Raw genomic sequence first — 10,000 nt, 5'->3', positions numbered from 1 at the left:
ACCCATTGCGGTTAGAAACACTCTTCGCCGTCTCGTTGCCAAAGCAGCAGTAAGAAACATTTGCCTAGAAGCTGCCAGTTTACTCCAGCCACACCAACTGGGCTTTGGGGTCCCTCAAGGCAGTGTAGCTGCAGCTCATGCGGCAAGGGCCTACATCAGGGACCTACCAGAAGACAAGGCCATAGTCAAACTTGATTTTAGAAATGCCTTTAATATGGTAAAGAGAGATGTTGTCTTGCTAGCTGTTCGGGATCGCTTCCCCAGTCTTTTTCCGTTCATTTCAGCCGGCTACAGCAAACCCTCAATTCTTTTGTTTGGAGAACATGAAATTCTCTCATCAGAAGGTGTTCAGCAGGGTGACACACTCGCTCCACTTCTCTTCTGCTTGGCAGTAAGAGAACTAACTTCCAGCCTACGCAGCGAGCTCAACATCTGGTACCTGGATGATGGCACTCTGGCAGGTACTGAAGAGTCCCTGGTAGGGGACCTACAACTGGTGAAAACACAGGGAGAAGACTTGGGACTCATCCTCAATCCCTCCAAGTGTGAAATCATCACAGCAAACCAGGAAATAATCAATGCTGTGCGAAGAATTCTCCCAGAAGTCTCTACTACCACTCCGTCCAACAGTACCCTCCTGGGAGCACCGCTGGGTCACCAGGCCATCGACACAGTCCTCAAGGACAAATTGAATGACCTGATGGGAATGGAGGAGAGAATAAGCAATCTTGATGCCCATGATGCTCTGTATCTCTTCACAAGGTGCCTTACTATTCCAAGACTCACTCACTTCCTCAGGTGTGCACCCTCTTTTGACAACCCAACACTTGACGAATATGACGCACACCTGAGGTCAACCCTTAAGAAGGCACTGAACCTGTCACTAGAGGATGAGCAATGGGATCAGGCAACCCTCCCAGTACGACTGGGAGGTATAGGGGTGCGCAAAGCAACTCATGTTGCCTTACCTGCTTTTCTGTCTTCGTGTTTGGCTTCCAGTGCATTAGTCAAGAAGATTGTTCCCGAACGCTTGAGAGACATGGTAGGAGCTCAAGACCCCAGGTTTACTGAAGCAGCGATTCGGTGGGACACCCTTACAGATTCCTCCAGTAGACCAGCTCCTCCCAAAGAACACAAACAGTCCCACTGGGAAAAACCGATCATGGAAAAAATCGCCAACACAATGCTCTCCAACGCCTCAGGAAAGGACAAAGCTCGTCTCCTGGCAGTGAAGGCACCACACTCAGGAGATTTCCTGTTTGCTGTTCCCAATTCCTCCTTGGGCACTCGACTAGACCCACAGGCCATTCGGATTGGTGTTGCTCTTCGCCTAGCCGCTCCCATCCTCACCGAACATAGGTGTATTTGCGGCAGGGCGACAGCTGATCAATTCGGACTTCATGGTCTCGTGTGTCACACAGCAGAAGGGAAGTATGCCAGGCATGAGGAGGTCAATGACATCATAAAGAGAAGCCTTGCCACAGTCCGTTGCCCAGCTCAACGGGAACCCCATGTGCAGAGGTCTGACGGAAGTCTAAAGCGTCCTGATGGAGCCACTATGCTACCTTGGAAGGATGGAAAGCAGATTGCCTGGGACTACACATGTGCCGCCACATTGGCAGACACCTACTTGCCATACTCCGTAGTGGAAGGGGGTGGAGCTGCCAGCCACAGAGAGACCCAGAAGATCCGCAAATATGAAGACCTTCCCCCTTGCTATAACTTCATCCCAATAGGGTCGGAGACCCTTGGAGCATGGAGCAAGTGTGCTCTAAAGTTCCTAATAGAGCTGGGTGAAAAGCTCATCATAGAAACAAAGGACCACAGGGCGACCAGCTTCCTCTTTCAGAGACTCAGTGTTGCGATCCAGAGAGGAAATGCCTGCAGCATTCTGGGCACGCGGCCCACCGCCGGGGAGCTGGACGAAGTATTCGAGATGTAGCTCTGAGTTACCTATGTTGTTTTACTTTGTATCATATTTTTGTGAATGTTTTGTCAATGTATTTTGTCTTTAAATAAAAAATATATATATATAATATAGGGGGTGGTAGGAGAAAATTCTCAAACAGCTTCAGGGAGAATCTAGAGTTTTCCCTGAAGCAAGTTTATTCTTTTCTCTGAGGATGAGGGTCCCTACAACAGTTCTAGAGGTGGTACCTCCCTATATATATATATATATATATATATATATATATATATATATATATATATATATATATATATATATATATATATATTATATTATATTTCATTTAGAGAAATCCATAACATATAAAAAAGTTTCGTTATATCAGTGACATACACAGAATAATACGCAGAAATATCCATTTTAGGTCAGATACAAAAATTTACATTCAGGCGAAGTAATCCTGTATGTGGGGTCACGTTGGTCAGAAGGTTTTACCAGCGTAATGAAACTCACTTTCCATAAAGACTGGTTTATCCTCAATGTTTATTGGTATTAATCCTAAATTGGTAGTGCTGGAAAATGTCCGCGTTAACCACGCTTCCCACCATCACCATCCTCGATAACCACGCTTCCCACCATCACTATCCTCGATAACCACGCTTCCCACCATCACTATCCTCGATAACCACGCTTCCCACCATCACTATCCTCGATAACCACACTTCCCACCATCACTATCCTCGATAACCACACTTCCCACCATCACTATCCTCGATAACCACGCTTCCCACCACCACTCTCCTCGATAACCACGCTTCTCATCGCTATCCTCGATAACGACGCTTCCCACAATCACTATCATCGATAACCGCGCTTCCCACCATCACTATCCTCTATAACCACGCTTCCCACCGTCATTGTTCTCAATAATGACGCTTCCCACCATCACTATCGTCGATAACCACACTTCCACCATCACTGTCCTCGATAACCACGCTTTCCACCATCACTATCCTCGATTACCACACTTCCCACCATCACTATCCTCGATTACCACGCTTCGCACCATCAGTATCCTCGATAACCACACTTCCCACCACCACTATCCTCGATGACCACGCTTTCCACTATCACTTTCCTCGATAACCACACTTCCCACCATTAATGTTTTTGGTTGTGTGTGTGTGGTAAGATAGGCACGGATACAAGGGGATAGTGAGAGCCTACTCAAAAGGGTAAGTTGGTATGGAATAACAGATGGCTGTATTGAAGAAAAGGGGAGGTATGAAAAAAGGCATGTGGAAGAGCATAGGGGTATTTAAGAGGAGGGGTATGGAAGAGGAGAAAAGAGCCCGACAGTGAAAGACATGCACGTACACGGGTACAATAGTGCCAGACGATGGTGCCAGGAAGCCAAGATGAAACCTTAAACACAGAAAAGCCACAGAGATGCCTTGACATTTAAGTGCCAGGCACTGCCACCGTGATGTCTGTACGAAGTACTGTACTTTAGTTTCACAATGACAAAGATGTCGATAGAGGTAGATGAGGCAGTGGTGGAAGCAGACTCCATGCGCAGTTTCAGGAGTAGACACGGATGGGAACAAATACAAACACCGCTGCTGGACAGCAGTCTAAAGAGGGGAGACCAAGAGCTTGAGACTCGTGCAAGCGATCACAACTGATGCTAGCCTAATATCATGATGCCACTGAAATACAATGCCGTTTGACTGTTCCTTTGTCACTTTATACAATACGAACGTGTATTATACACCCAGCGACAACTGCTGTGTCATTGTATACACGAACGTGTATTATGCACCGAAAAAGTGTATTACTATCATAAAATATGAGGGTCGTAACATTTTACTGTACCAACGTTTCGCCCACCAAGGACGAAAAAGTGAGAGAATAGATCAAGTTCCTAGTGGACGACACCCACTTATCAATTCAATGCTGCAAACCACAAAATGTGTTTGATTAATATGCAGCGATGAGGACGAGCCTGAAAAGACGATGGTGTGCATGCAGTGACGATGGTGTGCGTGCAGAGACGATGGTGTGCGTGCAGAGACGATGGTGTGCGGGCAGAGACGATGGTGTGCGGGCAGAGACGATGGTGTGCGTGCAGAGACGATGGTGTGCGTGCAGAGACGATGGTGTGCGTGCAGAGACGATGGTGTGCGTGCAGAGACGATGGTGTGCGTGCAGAGACGATGGCGTGCGGGCAGAGACGATGGCGTGCCTGCAGAGACGATGGCGTGCGGGCAGAGAGCAATAAAAATGAACATATATAACTTTATTATACTCAGCAAACGACAATTCTGCACCATTCCCTAGTCGTCCAGGAGACGACATCCCACCAGGGGACGACACAGCCTGGGGATGACACTCCACACGAGGACAACACTCCACAAGGGAACGACACATCACCAAGGATGATGCTCCACAAGAACACGACACGAAACCAGAGAACGACACGTTACCGGGACGACAAATCATCAGGGCACGACATTACCACCAAAACACGACTCTCTACCAGGGAAAACACTCCACAAGAGAAAGTCACACCAACAGCTGGCGACACACCACCCGGAAGGCAAACCACAAGGGAACGACTCTCCACCGAGAACCAAATATCCTCTACAAGCAAAGGCGAAGAATCACAGGTTCTCAAGGGGGCAAGACTATCTGAAATCGGAAGGAAACACTTGCTAGGAAAATAGAAAATACTGAACCTAATTAAATGAATCTTTCAAGATCCAGGAGACAGGAGCAGCTAAAAGCCATAAATGAAACGGAAAGAAACCTCAAATATTTTTTGTCATATATCAAAAAAGGTAAAAAAAACATCTAGTATCGGGCCCTTGCTTAAACGAGATGGGACAACAAAAAATGACAATAAAAAAATGAGTGAGATACTAAAGTCTCGATATGACTGTGTTTATTGAGTTGTTAATGAGACTCAGGGTCAACAATCCTAATGAATTTAATATTAACGAGACTCAAAATCTTGTTAACATCTCCAAAATTTCTGACATAACCCTATCACCAATGTATTTTGAAAAATAAGAAATATTTTCATCATGCTCACGAACTCTGCCCCAGGATCAGACTCGCGGAACTCCATGTTCATCAAGAAATGAAAGAAACCTCTATCGCGTGCATTATTTATGCTACGGAGAGGGAGCCAAAACACAGGATTTATCCCACAGTCGCTAAAAGCAACGGATATTGACCCAATCCCAAAGGTGGCAATAAACAACAGCTGAAAAAATATAGATCGATAGCTCTAACGTTCTACATCTTAAAAATCTTTGAAAGGATTCTAAGAAGCAAGATCGCCAACTACTTGGATTCCCGACAGTTGAACAACCCAGGACAACATGGATTAACAGCAGGTCGGTCCTGCCTCACACAGCTACTGGACCACTATAGCATGGTCTTATATGCACATGAGGGCAAAATAAATGCCCTTACAAGTACGATCATGGTGTAATTGCATACAAAAGAAGTACTAAAGGAATAACTGGAGAAAGAGGCAGGTGGATTGTTAACTTCCTTTCGAAGAAAACGCAAAGATTATTAATAGTAAACAGAGATAAGTCAGAGGCTGCCTCAATTAAAATTTCAGCTCTACACAGTACAATACTCACCTACATCCCTTTTCTCATCCACATTTCAGACGGATGGATGTAAACCACAGTGCTGTGTCTTTCTTTGCAGACGACACTAGAATTTATTTGTCTTTCATTGCGGACACTATATCTTCAAGCGGGTATAAATCAAGTCTTCTAGTAAGCAGCAGAAAATAAAACCAGGTTTAACGAGGACAAATTCCAGCTACTCCGTTACGATAATCTTGAAGAATTAAAGCTACAACGGAATATAAAACAAATTCTAACCATAAAATTGAGCGAAAAACAAATGTGAAGGAATTAGGAGTGATAATATCAGATCTCACCTTCAAGGTGAGATCTGATATTATAGTGTCATTAACACAATTGCGATGAAAATGACATCATGGACGATGAGAATTTTCAAAACAAGAAATATCAAACTTATGATGACCCTCTTTAAGTCATTTGTTCCATCTAGGCTGAAATACTGCTTTACACTGACAACCCCTTTCCAGGCAGGCGAAATTGCAAATCTGGAGAATGTACAGAGGACCTTCACTGTACGTATTAGTTTAATAAAGCACCTAAATTACTGGGGACGTTTGAAGTCTCTTGACCTGTACTCCTTGGAGAAAGGCCAAGAAAGGTTTACGTACCTGGAGGAAGTTCCGGGGGTCAACGCCCCTGCGGCACGGTCCATAACCAGGCCTCATTGACACCTGTAAAATCCTAAAGGGACTGATCCCAAATCTGCATATAAATCACTACATATGAACAAAAAAGACAATGCAACATTCCCCCTCCCCCCTGCCAGTGGAAAGCAAGGGTGCCATGAGTATACTGAGAGAAAACACAATAAGTGTTAGGAGCCCAGGGTTGTTCAACAGCCTCCCATCATACGGAGGATTACCAATAAACCCCTATTTGGCTTCGCGAGGAAACTAAGCACGTAATTAAAGTTATTGACGGACCAGCCGGGCTGTGGTTTGTACGTTAGATTGCAAGTGGCTAGCAGTAACAACTTGTTTAATCAGGCCGTAATCCACTATGAAGCCAGGTCATGGACAGGGCGGCGGGGACGTTGACCCCCGGAACACTCTTCAGGTAAACTACAGGTTGGTAGGCCACAAGGGAATGACACACCTCCACTGGAAGAGATACCACCATGGAACGACACAATGCAGTGAAGCAACACACCACCAGGAAACGACACACCATCAAGGGACGACACACCAAAAAGGAACGGCACTCGTTCAAGAGACACCTTACCATAGGACGACACTCTACCAGGAGGACGACACACTACCAGGAGACGACACACTACCAGGAGACGACACACTACCAGGAGAATGGCACTACCAGGAGAATGACACTACCAGGAGGACGACACTCTACAAAAGGACAACACTCTACCAGGGAATGACTCTTAGGGGACTACACACTACCAGGGGATGACTATTAGATGACACACTGCCAGGGGATGACTATTGGATGACACACTGCCAGGGGATGACTATTGGATGACACACTGCCAGGGGATGACTATTGGATGACACACTGCCAGGGGATGACTATTGGATGACACACTGCCAGGGGATGACTCTTAAGGGACGATACTAAACCAGAGAATGACTATTAGGGGACGATACTAAACCAGAGAATGACTATTAGGGGACGATACTATACCAGGGGATGACTATTAGGGGACGACACACTACGAGGGGACGACACGCCACCAGGAGGACGACACACTAGCAGGGGACGACACACCAGCTGGGGACAACACGCTGGCAGGGAATGACACACCAGGAGGACGACACACCACCAGCAGGACGACACTTCACCAGGGGACGACACATTACCAGGGGATGACTATTAGGGGGCGACACATAACCAAGGGATAACTATTAGGGGACGACACACTACCAGGGGATGACTATTAACGGACAACGCACTACCAGAGGATGACTATTCGATGGGGTCAACACACCAGGAGGACACACTACCAGGGGACAACACACCAGGGCACACTACCAAGGGACGACACACCAGGACACACTACCAGGGGACAACACACCAGGAGGACACACTACCAGGGGACAACACACCAGGAGGACACACTACCAGGGGACAACACACCAGGGCACACTACCAAGGGACGACACACCAGGACACACTACCAGGGGACGACACACCAGGAGGACACACTACCAGGGGACGAAGGTCGTCCGCACTCAGGTCTTGCAGTTCATCTCATCTCAAACGACTCGGCTTCTCTTCCAATGTTTATCAATTGAGGTTTTAGGAAATCCGAGGCTTCATCTCCCTGACCATCAACCCTTAATGTGAAGCCCTTACCACCAACCCTTGATGGTGGCAGATGTTGCAAGTGTATGGTGTAGGAGGTAGGTTACTGAAAGCAGTGAAGAGTTTTTACGAGGATAGTGAGGCTCAAGTTAGAGTATGTAGGAAAGAGGGAAATTTTTTCCCAGTAAAAGTAGGCCTTAGACAAGGATGTGTGATGTCACCGTGGTTGTTTAATATATTTATAGATGGGGTTGTAAGAGAAGTAAATGCGAGGGTCTTGGCAAGAGGCGTGGAGTTAAAAGATAAAGAATCACACACAAAGTGGGAGTTGTCACAGCTGCTCTTTGCTGATGACACTGTGCTCTTGGGAGATTCTGAAGAGAAGTTGCAGAGATTGGTGGATGAATTTGGTAGGGTGTGCAAAAGAAGAAAATTAAAGGTGAATACAGGAAAGAGTAAGGTTATGAGGATAACAAAAAGATTAGGTGATGAAAGATTGAATATCAGATTGGAGGGAGAGAGTATGGAGGAGGTGAACGTATTCAGATATTTGGGAGTGGACGTGTCAGCGGATGGGTCTATGAAAGATGAGGTGAATCATAGAATTGATGAGGGAAAAAGAGTGAGTGGTGCACTTAGGAGTCTGTGGAGACAAAGAACTTTGTCCTTGGAGGCAAAGAGGGGAATGTATGAGAGTATAGTTTTACCAACGCTCTTATATGGGTGTGAAGCGTGGGTGATGAATGTTGCAGCGAGGAGAAGGCTGGAGGCAGTGGAGATGTCATGTCTGAGGGCAATGTGTGGTGTGAATATAATGCAGAGAATTCGTAGTTTGGAAGTTAGGAGGAGGTGCGGGATTACCAAAACTGTTGTCCAGAGGGCTGAGGAAGGGTTGTTGAGGTGGTTCGGACATGTAGAGAGAATGGAGCGAAACAGAATGACTTCAAGAGTGTATCAGTCTGTAGTGGAAGGAAGGCGGGGTAGGGGTCGGCCTAGGAAGGGTTGGAGGGAGGGGGTAAAGGAGGTTTTGTGTGCGAGGGGCTTGGACTTCCAGCAGGCATGCGTGAGCGTGTTTGATAGGAGTGAATGGAGACAAATGGTTTTTAATACTTGACGTGCTGTTGGAGTGTGAGCAAAGTAACATTTATGAAGGGATTCAGGGAAACCGGCAGGCCGGACTTGAGTTCTGGAGATGGGAAGTACAGTGCCTGCACTCTGAAGGAGGGGTGTTAATGTTGCAGTTTAAAAACTGTAGTGTAAAGCACCCTTCTGGCAAGACAGTGATGGAGTGAATGATGGTGAAAGTTTTTCTTTTTCGGGCCACCCTGCCTTGGTGGGAATCGGCCGGTGTGATAATAAAAAAAAAATAATAAATAATATATATATATATATATATATATATATATATATATATATATATATATATATATATATATATATATATATATATACACTGAGAGAAATACTCGCCTTGATATTTATTACCTGACTATGCAAGCCTGAATACCAGTTGGAATTTATATATTAATGTAAAATAAAATAAAGATTAAAATGTGTATTTTAATTTTTAGTAATTAAGGTAATATTTGTTTAAAGTATATTTTATGAATATATATTAACATACTTTAACATGCATTACAAGTATAATTTATTTTATCATTTAAAGCATTTATTTTTTATAAATGCATGTACATGTATAAAGGCAAATTAATCATTTTTTATTTATAAAATTGACTCCTGGATTGATTTGTGTATGTAGTGTAATACGTAAGTTCTGTCCAGCTTGAGAAAATTTACGGGAGGAATTTATATATATATATATATATATATATATATATATATATATATATATATATATATATATATATATATATATAATATATATATATAAATGTGTGTGTGTGTGTGTGTGTCGTGCCGAAAAAGTATAACTTGCGATTTTGTCTGAAAAAAGCAACGCTCTTCTTGCCGAATAAAGCAAGCGAAAATTTGTGTATACACTAACTTGACAAAAATCTTTCTGATCCTAACGGAAAAAAAATATATTTCATTGTGTATGTTTATTATTAAATTATTGTATACTTATCTAAAATATATTTAGTTGGATTAGGAAAAATTAAATTGTGCTTGTTATAATAAGGTTAAGTTCTAATGATTTTGTCAT

This window comes from Cherax quadricarinatus, chromosome 4 (assembly GCF_038502225.1).
Source record: "Cherax quadricarinatus isolate ZL_2023a chromosome 4, ASM3850222v1, whole genome shotgun sequence".
Classification (NCBI taxonomy): domain Eukaryota; kingdom Metazoa; phylum Arthropoda; class Malacostraca; order Decapoda; family Parastacidae; genus Cherax; species Cherax quadricarinatus.
Note: the sequence above shows the minus strand (reverse complement) of the source record.